The sequence below is a fragment of the Schistocerca piceifrons genome, chromosome 2 (assembly GCF_021461385.2).
Source record: "Schistocerca piceifrons isolate TAMUIC-IGC-003096 chromosome 2, iqSchPice1.1, whole genome shotgun sequence".
Taxonomy (NCBI): domain Eukaryota; kingdom Metazoa; phylum Arthropoda; class Insecta; order Orthoptera; family Acrididae; genus Schistocerca; species Schistocerca piceifrons.
The window spans coordinates 481507244-481520153 of record NC_060139.1 but is presented as its reverse complement, the minus strand read 5'-3'; positions in this window follow the sequence as shown (position 1 = coordinate 481520153).

The window sequence follows — 12910 nt, the reverse complement described above, 5'->3', positions numbered from 1 at the left end:
GCTTAATTTTTCAAGGAGCTCCTCGACAGAATAGAACGAGTGACCCATGAAGAAACTCTTCAGTTTCGATTTGAAACCGCGTGGATTACTGCTAAGATTTTTGAATTCGAGCGGTAGCTTATTGAAAATGGATGCAGCAGTGTACTGCACCACTTTCTGCACAAGAGTTAAGAAGTCCGATCCAAATGCAGGTTTGATTTCTACCGAGTATTAACTGAGTGAAAGCTGCTTACTCTTGAGAATAAGCTAATATTGTTAACAAGAAATGAAAGCAAGAAATATATATGTTTAGAGGCCAATGTCAAATTACCCAGACTCGTGAACAGGGTTCGTGAACTTACACCACTTATTGCCCGAACCGCCCGTTTCTGAGCCAAAAATATCCTTTTAGAAAGGGAAGAGCTGCTCAAAATATAATACCATATGACATAAGCGAATGAAATTAAGCAAAGTAGACTAATTTTCATGTCGAACGATCGCTCACTTCAGATACCGTTCGAATAGTAAAAATATCAGCATTAAGTCTTTGAACAAGATCCTGAACGTGAGCTTTCGACGACAGTTTACTATCTATCTGAACACCTAGAAATTTGAACTGTTCGGTTTCACTAATCATACGCCCATTCTGTGAAATTAAAACGTCTGGTTTTGTTGAATGTGTGTTAGAAACTGTAAAAACTGAGTCTTACTGTGATTTTAGCGTTAGTTTATTTTTTACAAGCCACGAACTTAGGTCATGAACTGCACTATTTGCAACTGGGCCAATGTTGCACAGAACATCCTTTACTACCAACCTAGCGTCATTTAGAGTTACCCTTAATACTAGAGGGCATATCATTTATATAAATAAGGAGCATATCCCACTCAGACCCCACATCACAGCCATTCTCAACATTGTGAATAATGACCTTTTGCTGTCTGTTGCTAAAGTAGGGGGTGAACCAAATGTGAGCTATTCCCCATATTCCGTAATGGTCCAACTTCTGGAGCAATATTTTGTGATCAACACAATTAAACGCCTTAGTTAAATCAATGCAATTATAACTCTCCTGCACAATTTTTTATAGCTTTAAAATGTCAAAAAACTGAAAGAAAACAAAAACATGCAATGGTATTAAAGGCAGTATCAGCATTTTGATCATAAGATTTTTTTCCAATTTGTTACTGTTAACATATTTCCTTAATATATTTTGGTCCAATAAATGTTTCGTGGTGGTTTGGTGCATATTTAATCATTTTCATCAACGTTGTAAACGCTTTCATTGTTTGACGTATCAGTCGAGTTGGATATTTTTGTTGACATATTTACACAATTACTGTCACCAGCACAACCACAAGACATTGAACAGCTACGCTTTTCCGCAGCACAGCAGCATTTCGGCGTTGAGCTTAGAGGCTTCTGGCTTCTGCAAGCATCTGCGTCGAATCATTAGAAGAATATCTGCCGCACCTACAGGTACACTGCCCGGTAGTGCCACTGGATATAGAACTTTGGACACTTCGTCACGACTCCATTCATTATTCAGAGAGCCCAACAAGGGCGGTCATTGGTCCATTGTAGACTTCCAAATTGCACACTTTAAGTGAGCTCTTTTAATGTGCTTACGGCAGCCTTCATTCGTTGTGAGCAACGATTTTAATCCGAGAGCAGATGAAATTCTCGCTTTTGTCATTTTTGTATTCCAAACGAAGAACCGCATATTTTACATACTCTCTTTTGCTTTGGGGTTGTAGCATGCAGCAGTTATACAAAGGTGCACAACTTTACTTCCGTCGTTTTTCGCCCTACATTTGAGGCTTTAATGAAACAAATTGATTACACATGTATTATTCAAAGTATTTTCCATCGCTGGCCACTACTTTCTTTCATCTTTTCGGGCAGTGTACGAATCCCGCGTCGAAAAAATTGTTCATCTTTTGAAGCGATCCACAAATCGATCCAATTTTTGACTTCTTCGTGAGATCGGAAGCGTTGGTCACTCAGGTCATGCGCCATTGATCTAAAAGCTGATAGAGGGAACAATGTCTGGAGAATACGGTAGGTGGGATAGGACTTCCCATTTTAAAGTTCCCAAGTACGTTTTGACCTCTTTTGCAACGTTAGGTCGAGCGTTGTCGTGCTGAAAAATCACTTTATCGTGTCTCTCGTTGCATTGCGGCCGTTTGTCTTTTAATGCTCTGCTCAAACGCATTAATTGCTTTCTATAACGAGCACCAGTGATTGTTTCAGTTGGTTTTAACACCTCACAGTACACGACACCGAGCTGGTCCCACCAAATGCAGAACATGATCTTGGAGCCGTGAATATTCGGTTTGGCCGTCGATGTGGAAGCATGGCCGGGATATCTCCATAATTTTTTCGTTGAGCCTCGGTGGCTCAGATGGATAGAGCGTCTGCCATGTAAGTAGGAGATCCCGGGTTCGAGTCCCGGAGGGGCACACATTTTCAACTGTCCCCGTTGATGTATATCAACGCCTGTCGACAGCTTAGGGTTTTGATTTAATTATCATTTTATTAGTATTGTTTGCGTGTTTCCCTGTCCTATACTAGCCCCTTCCGTTTGTCTCTGTAATTGTTGAGCACCTTGTGAATCTCTCTATCATCGCACCACTGTGAAGTGCCCTTACTTTACTTTTATTTCATTCTTATTTCATTATGTCAGATGAACGTTGGAGGTAGGACTAATCGATTTACTGTCTGTTGCAAACGCTGATTCTCGAAATTTCCTCGATTAGCATTTCGCTATAAAGTAGTCTTTTTCCTCCAAAGATTCCACTCTAACAGCATGGAGAATTTGCACGGTCCATTCATATTAAAGCCCGAATAACCACCTTCTGCAGCGCGGGTCGCTGGGAGACCTGCAGACAGAGAGTCAGTGAGGTTCTGGAAGCTGCCGACGGGGATGTGGAGACATGCGGACTCCAGTGCGCCGGGTTTCTCGGTTGGGGATCCCTCACTCGAACAGCCCGATCGAGGTGATCCCACTGATTCTCGATTGGGCTAAATCGGGGGAGTTTGGAGGCCAAGGACTCTTCAAACCACCCACTCACACTGTGAGCTGTGTGATACGTTGCATTGTCCTGCTGGTAGATACCATCATGCCAAGGAAAAGCAAACTTCATGTAGGGGTAAAAATGGTCCCCAAGTATAGACGCATACTTACCTTGGTCCAGTGTGCCTTCCAGACTGAGGAGATCACTCAGCAAATGCTACGAAAAGATTTTCCAGACCGTGACGCTCCCTCCTCCGGTCTGGACCCCTTTGCCTTCAGAAGTTTCAAGCTGTACATGCAAACGACCACGTGTTCGGTGGGGCAAGAAACGTGATTTATCTGAAAAGGCCACCTGTCGCCACTCAGTGGATGTCCAGTTGCGGTTCTGGCGTGCAAATTCCAGCCTTGGTCACCGATGACCAGACGTCAGGATGGGTGCATCAACCAGATGATACCTGCTGCGGAGGCCCATACACAGCAACATTCGCTGACCAGTCGTTGAGGAGACACTGTTTGTAGCCCCTTGGTTCATATCAGTGCTCAGCTGCTCGACAGTTGCACGTATGTTCACCCGTACACACATGCACAGCTGTCGTTCATCCATGTCTCTATGGCCCATGGTACAACGCATCTGCCTCAGCACCAGTTTTGGATAGCGTCATTTTGCCATGCACGATATTCTTTAACCACTGGGGCATGCGAACAGTTTACGGACTTAGCCATTTCGGAAAAGTTTTCATCCTTGGTCCGAAAGCCAATGATCAAACCCGTTTGGACGTGAGATATATCACGCCATTTCCGCTTTGCGACAACGACTGCTCTGGTTTCCGCGAACCCTCCACAGGTTTTTTGTAGCATCCACTGCTAGTACTGTCACCTGGCATCTGTGAGTGCTTATTACATGTTGATGTCGAATAAAGGTGGTCATCACATTTATGTGACTGAACCGTGCATATTACACTTTTTGACTGAGCCATCCGTCAGATAACAAATCTAAAAGGACGTCTACATCTACATCTATATTTTCCAAACCCGTGGGAAGTTCATGGCTGAGCGTAATTCCGATTGTACCACATATTAAAAATTCTTCTCTTCCATTCGTTCATGAAACGCGGCAGTAATTGGTCTAATGGTTCAAATGGCTCTGAGCACTATGGCACTTAACTTCTGAGGTCATCAGTCCCCTAGAACTTAGAACTACTTAAACCTAACTAACCTAAGGACATCACACACAACCATGCCCGAGGCAGGATTCGAATCTGCGATCATAGCGGCCGCGCGGTTCCAGACTGTAGCGCCTAGAACCGCTCGACCACTCCGACCGGCATTAGTCTAATCTCTTCGCCATTCCTACAGGAGTGATACATAGATTCCTCATTTAAAGTCTGATCTTTAAACTTTGTGAGTAGGCTTTGACAGGATGGTTTGCGTCTATCATCAAGCAGTTTCGAGATTTTCAGTATCTTCGTGACGCTCTCCCTTGGGTCAAGCAAACCTGTACCATCAGTGCTGTCAATCTTTGTATACGTTCAGTATCCCTTGGTATGTTTCCCACTCACTTGAGCAGTATTCTGGGATGGGTTTCAGGGGTCGCACGAGTGTATTTAAACAACTTACTTTGTAGGCAAACTGAATTTTCCTAGTATCCTGCCTTGAAACTGACGTTGCCAGCTGCTTCAACTAACACTGAGTCTATGTGATCACTCCATTTCATATCTCCACAAATGAACCGACTGATTGCAACGATAAGTCATTGACAATATAGTCGTAGCACCTTCCTATTCCGATTTCTGTGAAATGCACAATTCAGCTATTTTCAGACAGGACTACATTACGGATAAAGGCACCATTACCAAAAAGTCTGAGGTTGCTTTTAATATTATATGCCAGGTCACTAATACACAGTATGGACAGAAAACGTTCCAGCGCACTTCTCTGGGACACCTATAAAGTTGTTTCTACATCTATCGATGACTGTCTGTCCAAGATGATATGCTGCGTCCTCACCACGCCTCTGAATTTCTCCGACGTTTTCGTTCAATCCAACCTGATGGGGATCCCATATTCTCGGGAAGTACTCAAGAACCAGTTGCACAAATATTCTGTTCACATTTCCTCTTACAGGTGCGTTACAATTTCCCAGAACTCTTCAAATACTTCGTACTAGGTCATTCGCCTTCGCTAAAACTCATCTTGTGTTGTCCTAATGTTTCATGTCGTTTCGCAACGTTGCACTTACATATTTAATCAAAGTAATAGAGTCAAGGAGTATTCCGTTAATGCTTTATTCGAAAATTACAAGGATGTTTGTGCTATTCACCTGAAACATCCTACTTACAATTATTCACGTTTAAGCAAGCTGCCACTCGCCTCATCGAATATAAATTCAGCCCACGTTATCCTGCGTCCGCCTACAGACATACAAACACATTTTCTCTGATGCAAGAGTGTTATCGTCAAACAATCTCAGGCTGATGCCCACCCTGCAGAACAGCTCGCCGCGCAGGGTAGCCGTGCAGTCTGAGGCTTCTTGTCGCGGTTCGTGCGGCTCCCCCGTCGGAGGTTCGAGCCCGCCCTCGGGCATCGATGTGTGTGTGTGTGTTTCTAGCGGAAAACATTCTGGAATTTTGTACTCTGCATTTTACTTCTTGCATAGTAATATTGCTAACACATTCTACACACTCTTACGAGGGGCGTTTGTAAAGTCCGTGCAAAAATAAAAAATACTTACGTGTTTGGGGTAAACCTTATTATTTTTCGACATAGTCTTCTTTCAGACTTATACACTTCGTCCAACGCTGTTCTGATTTGTTGATCCTTTCCGAATAATAGGAATTGTCCAAGTCTGCAAAATAGCTATTTTTTGCTGCAATCATCTCCTTGTTTGAATAAAACCTTTGTCCCACTAGCCATTTCTTGAAACTGGGGAACAAATAGTTGTCCGAGGGAGCCAAGCTTGGAGAATAGTGGTGATGTGAAACGAGTTGGAATCCTGTTTCTATTAATTTTGCGACCAGAATTGCTGAGGTGTGTGCTGGTGCATTGTCGTGATGGAAAAGGACTTTTTTGCGGTCCAATCGCCGGTGTTTTTCTTGCAGCTCGGTTTTCAAACGGTCCAATAACGATGGATAATAAGCACCTGTAATATTTTACCCCTTTCCAGACAGTCGATGAGTATCATCCCTTGCGAATCCCAAAAGACAGTCGCCATAACCTTTCCGGCCGAAGGAATGGTCTTCGCCTTTTTTGGTGCATATTCTCCTTTGGTAACCCATTGTTTAGATTGTTGTTTGGTCTCAGGAGTTTAGTAACGTATCCATGTTTCATCCATAGTGAAGAAACGACGCTTAAAGTCCTGCGGATTCTTCCTGAACAGCTGCAAACCATCCTTGCAACACTTCAAACGATTTCGTTTTTGGTCAAGCGTGAGCAGTCGCGGAACCCATCTTGCGGATAGCTTTCTCATATCGAAATGTTTATGCAAAATATTATGTACCCGTTCATTCGAGATGCCCACAGCACTAGAAATCTCACGCACCTTAACTCTTCTGTCATCCATCACCATATCATGATTTTATCAATGATTTCTGGAATCATAACCTCCACAGGGCGTCCAGAACGTTCAGCATCACTTGTGCCCATACAGCCACTCCTAAAATTTTGAAACCACTTATAAACTGTTCTAATCGAAGGTGCAGAGTCACCATAGTGTTTATCAAGCTTCTCTTTAGTCTTCTGAGGCGTTTTGCCTTTCATAAGGTAATGTTTAATCACCACACGAAATTCTTTTTTGTCCATTTTTTGACAATCACCCGACTTCCTTGATTCACACCAAAGCCAAACACAAATAAATAGACAAATATGGCTGAAACTTGGTGTGCGTTCTTTCCAAAGATGCTACTTACTAAAGATGGCCTCGATAGGGGCCGATGTTGCCATCTCTCGGACTTGTGCACGGACTTTTCAAACGCCCGTCGTAAGACCTACGGCATAACAATGTTCATGCGATCCAGTCCTAATTCAGCAATATCTACACGCGCCAAAGAAACTGGTATATACATCCATATTCAAATACAGAGATAAGTAAACAGGCAGTATACGACGCTGCGGCCGGCAACTCTTATATAAGAAAACAAGTGCCTGGTGCAGTTGTTAGATCGGCTACTGTTGCCACTGTGATAGGTTATCAAGATTTAAGTGAGTTTGAACTGGTGTTATACTAGGCGCACGAGCTGTGGGACACGGCGCCTCCTAGGCAGCGATGAAGTGGCGATTTTCCCGTACGACCATTTCACGAGTTTATCTTGAATATCAGCAATCCGGTAAAACATCAAATCTCCGACATCGCTGCGCCCTGAAAAAGATCCTGCAAGAACGGGACCAACGATGACTGGAGAAAATCGTTTATTGTGACAGAAGTGCAACCCTACCGCAAATTTCTGCAGATTTCAGTGCTGGGCCATCAACAATTGGCAGCGTGCGAACCATTCAACGAAATATAATTGATGTGGGCTTTCGAAGCCGAAGGCCCACTCGTGTACCCTTGATGAATGCACGACACAAAGTTTTAGGCCTCGTCTGGGCCCAACAACACCGACATTGGACTGTTGATGACTGGAGAAATGTTCCTGGTAGTACGAGTCTCGTTTCAAATTGTACCGAGCAGAAGGACGTGTACAGGTATGGAAACAACCTCATGAATCCATGGACCCTGCATGTCACGAGGGGACTGTTCAAGCTGGTGGAGGCTCTATAACGGTGTGTGCGGTATGTAGTTGGAGTCGTATGGGACTCCAGATACCTCTAGATACGACTCTGACAGGTGACACGTACGTAAGCATCGTGTCTCAACACCTACGTCTATTCACGTCCGTTGTGCATTCGGACGGACTTAGTCAATTCCAGCAGGACAATGCGATACCCCGCACGTCCAGAATTGCTACAGAGTGGCTCCAGGAAGACTGTTCTGAGTTTAAACACTTCCACTGGCTACCACACTCCCCTGACATGAACATTATTGAGCATATCTGGGATGCCTTGCGAAGTGCTGTTTAAAAGAGATCTCTACGTCCTCGTACTCTTAACGATTTATGGACAGCCTTGCAGGATTCATGGCGTCAATTCCCTCTAGCACTACTTCAGACATTAGTCAAGTCCATACCACGTTACATTTTCTACTATTGTGAAGAACAGTGTCCCGGAGTGAAAAAAATATGTTTCCCAGCTTTAATATGACACATTATCCATGTGGGAGTCTGTGTTAACAACTACCTTACAGTTTACAGGTAAATAGTCAAAACTATAGGTAGAAAGAACACAATTTATAATTGTTTCTCGGTCTTGATTACCTGGAAGTTTTACTTGCACGTCAGTCACTTTTATGTAATCTTATTGTCCCCCAGTAGACAAAGATCAAAAACTTGTTAAACACATAGAGCGACTATTGTGTAAGCTATCCGATAATTTAAAGAACACAAAAGTGATTGGTACGTGAGAATAGCGGACCAAAATTTAAATAGTGTTTGTTGGGAATTAATATAATACCTGAAAGCTACACCAGTAACCTTGTGTGGTTTTTACTGTTGTAGAACAAATACAATGAGGGACAAATGTCATGGGATTCCTCTGAATACAGCGTCAGACCTCCTTTCACCAAGCTTTGTGCAGCAACTCGATGTGCCATGAACTTAAAAAGTCCCCTGCAGAAATATTGAGTAATGCTGCGTTTTGTGCACGAACTGCCCTCTCGATTATGTCCCAGACATGTTCGATGAGATCCATGTCGGATGATGTGGGGAACCAAACCATTCGCTCGAATTGTACAGAATCTATTCACTGGGAATTCATCCAGCAAAGTGTGTTGACCTACAAAAGGGCCTGCGTGAGATCAAGCAATTTGCTTTCTTCTGTCATATGTGTACTAAACTTTTCAAAAGGGTTTGACACCACTAGTATTTCTGTATACGTGCCAGGAGTTAGACACAAACAAAGCAGAGAATGAATAATAAGACCTATGAAATTAAAGGTACCTTTATTATGAAATAGCTATAAAACAATAACCGATTAAAGACAGTCTTTTCAAAAAATCACAACTTTGAATATCTGTGGTATCAAGGTCTGCTGCTAACTTTTAATGCCGTGTTGTGCGACTGCGTGCTTTGTAACATATTTGAATTTTCCTTGATATGTTGTCCACATAGTGGTCGAGACTTTCCTGCTCAACCATGCCCTCTCTTCCAGGCAAGCACGCTACAGCTCATCCGATATGTGAGGAATGTTCACGCCGTGATGTATCGCCAGGCATTCGCAGTTAGGGCCATTCCATGCTTTTGATTCTTGTCTCCTGAAGGAAGTTGTTCACGAGATTAGAGCGTCTTGCTTGTGCAATATCGTCTTGAAAAACGTATCCATAGCCGAAACGGTAGGCTGGAAACTGGTTGGAGGATCCTGTCTGAATACTGCACAGCCCTCAAATCACTCACTGTAGCAATGAGAAGCGGCGATGTCCGTGCATTGTACCAGACCAGAACACAAGTAACCCACCTCCCTGCCGAACCTGTGGGAACACATGAATGAGACGTGAATTGGTACCTGACTGCCTCACGATGATCTATTGGACTTGGACACCATGCAATAACCTGACATCACACGAATCCTGAATGCATCATTGAAGAGAAGTCAATGCCATTGATCCAGGTTCCATTTCAGATGTCATCTTCTTGGCACACCACATTCCTGGGGTGTTGGTAGTGTTGTTGGTTATGGAGGCCAAAGTGATCTTGTCATAGGGTTGCGTTCTGTCTGAGTCTACACAGCCCACATACTTTTGTCCAAAAAGGTAATGCGCAGTCCTCTTCCCTACTCCTCGGGGAACCTACGAGACATAATTCGTAAGTAGTAGTCATCAGAGTCATCAGCTGGAGGTTTTGACTGTGGGCGATCACTGCGAGTCGTATCTTCAATGACACGTGTTCGAATATTCGAAGAACATTGCTTTGGTATTCGGCAGGCAACTTCCTGTACTGACAATTCTTTTTCCTATAAAGTGACAGTAGGCACACGGTCGAAGCTTAAAAAGACACATCGACCCTTGTCGACGGACTGACAGCGAATTCAAGCAGCACTGTCGCATTCATAATTGGAAAGGCAGTACGTTGTACTGAAGCACGGGAAAAACAACTTTAATTTTACCCCCCTTGTGCAGACGGCTGTAGGTAACGTTTATATGTGGCCAAAAGATTACCATATCGATAGAGAAGTTTCCGATAATAAAAGAAAAAAACGGTAATTACGCCTCTCATGAGGATCGGGCAAAACATTTTTGTACAGTTTGTATGGGAATATGTGTGCAGACTGCCTTTTATTTCTCATTTAAAAGACATTAACTGTGTGAGTGAATAACGTGTAGGACCTCCATTTATTAGCGTTACACCGTTATTTTCCATCTAATACTTTGCAAAATTCGATAGAAGTTCTCTTGGTTGTGCACCGATTCTCGTATGATCCGGACACAGTATTTCGTTAGCATAACTCCATCGCTTCACGATAACGAAGAGTTGGGTCATCGAAATAATGTTCCAAGTAGACACGAGAAGCCGTCGACGTACACAAGAGGACATCAAGCATCAACAACGCCGGCAAAAGACGAAATTTTATAGAATGAAATTGGTTTTTCATTCTCCGTGATGCAAGATAAATAATGATTTGCGAGGTTTCACCGAAGTTATTGTTAAGGACTTCGTTTTCCAATGTCCAGCAGAGCTAAAAACTCTGTTTTTTCGATGACTGACCTAATCGTCTACAGGATGTCCATAATTAAACTTTCAGTTTCAAAACGCTGAAGAAAGAGAACCACTGCTCAGAACGACGCCATATTTGAACAGGATGTTGCTGACGTATGGGGAAGCGTCATGGGAAAAAAAGGAAAAGAAAATTTTTACGAGTAGATGGCGCTGTAAGCTTCAGAATATGAGTGTGCACACCAACAGACGAGCGGCGTACGACTGTTCCTCAGTTTGCGTCCGAGACACCCAGTATGACTGTCCCCATGAAGGATCGTGTGCTGCTGGTAAAACTCTATTGCAAGAACGGTGACTGTGCATCAGTAGCCTTGCAGCGGTTTCGAGCACTCAAGGGTATGAAAAAAGGCATCGATCCGATGTCTCCTAAGTGTCTGGATAAAAGATTGTAAAATTCTAAAAGACAGGCTCTTTTGAAGTGCAGTATGAGAAAGGGAGGAAATCAGTTAATCAGACGTCTGGTGAAGATGTGGCCACTGTATTGTAGTGGGATAGAGCGGTGGTGTACAAACATGCAATGCACGAGGAATTGCCCGAGCGTATGAAAAGACTGCGTAAAATTCTAGGAAACGTCCTGCATTGCTATCCATACAAAATCATCCATGTTCAGGAGCCATTTCCTGCTGACCTGCCAGCAAGACAAACGTTCGCTCTGGAATTTCTCGCTCACATGGCAGTGGACAATGAATGGTCATGGAATATACTGTGGACAGACGAACCCCATTTCCAGATCCAAGAACATGTCAGTACGCAGAATTGCAGAATTTGGGCAAAGAGAAATCCACGCGCACATCAACCGGTACCACTTCATTATGCGGAGGTGACTGTGGTGCGAGTCAAGGACATCGTTTATTTTAATGGGTCGTATTTTTTCGAGGAGTTGGGTTGTGCGGGTTCTGTTACCTTTACCTGTACCGCCACTCGTCAACGCTGTGACAGTCTGTTGCGCACCAACGTCACTCTAACACTTCAACAGCGTGGATGTGTGGGTAGGATCATTTTTATGCAGGATGGCGTTCCTCCACACATTGCACAGCCAGTGAAGCGGCTGCTGCAGAGGCCTTTCGGAAATCGTAGCATTGTCAGCCGTCATTTCCCTACAGTCTGGCCGTCCAGATCACCTGACCTTAATTCGTGTGACTTCTGACAGTGCGGTTATACAAGGTGTTTATAAATGAATATCGGGGTTTTAACACTTTATAATACTTATTATATTAAACTTACAGTTATAAATGATATGTCAAATAAAAGAGCAACTCAAATAATTTTACCAAGAACCTTATAAATGTTCAATGTGAGCACCATTAGTCACGCAGCACACATCATGTCTATAGCCGAGTTCTTCCCAAACGTTGATAAGTGTCTTCAGTGACAGTTGCTTCAATCCAGTTACTTAATTCAGGGAGGTCTGTTGGTTGCGGAGGCACGTACACACGATCCTTGATGAAGCTCCCACGAAAAAAATCGCGTGGCGTTAGGTCGGGTGAATGTGGAGGCCATGCGAAGCAAACTATGTCATTGGGCCCCTTGCGGCCTATCCAGCGCTTGCGTACATGGGTAAATAGACTTGATGTGTGCCGTGTGACAAATGGTGCTCACATTGAACATTTATAACGTTCTTGGTAAAACTATTTGAGTTGCTCTTTCATTTGACATATCATTTATAACTGTAAGTTTAATGTAATAAATACTATGAAGCATTAAAACCCCGAAATTCATTTATAAACACCCGTTATAAAAGATGTTGAGTTGAGTGTTCCAATTATAAACGTAGCTGAGCTGACAGCATGCATTGCGCAATGCATTCTGTACGTCATCCCCAAGACACTCCGAATTGTTGTGGAACATGACGCTTCTCGATTTCAACTTGTGGTAAAAAACGGGGACGGCATACTGAACATGTCTTGCACTAGTATCACCAGCAATTAGAAACCGACGTCATTTTGCTATCTATGCGGTTTTTGGCCCAAGGAGAATTAAAAGCCAATGTCATTTTGCATCGTATGCGGTTTTTGGTCTCATGGCAGTTAAAACCGATTTTTCCCATGCGAGGTAATTTGACCTTGGCGTAGTGGTTGGACTTACCTAATTAACAGTACCACAACTGTTGACCGTCGA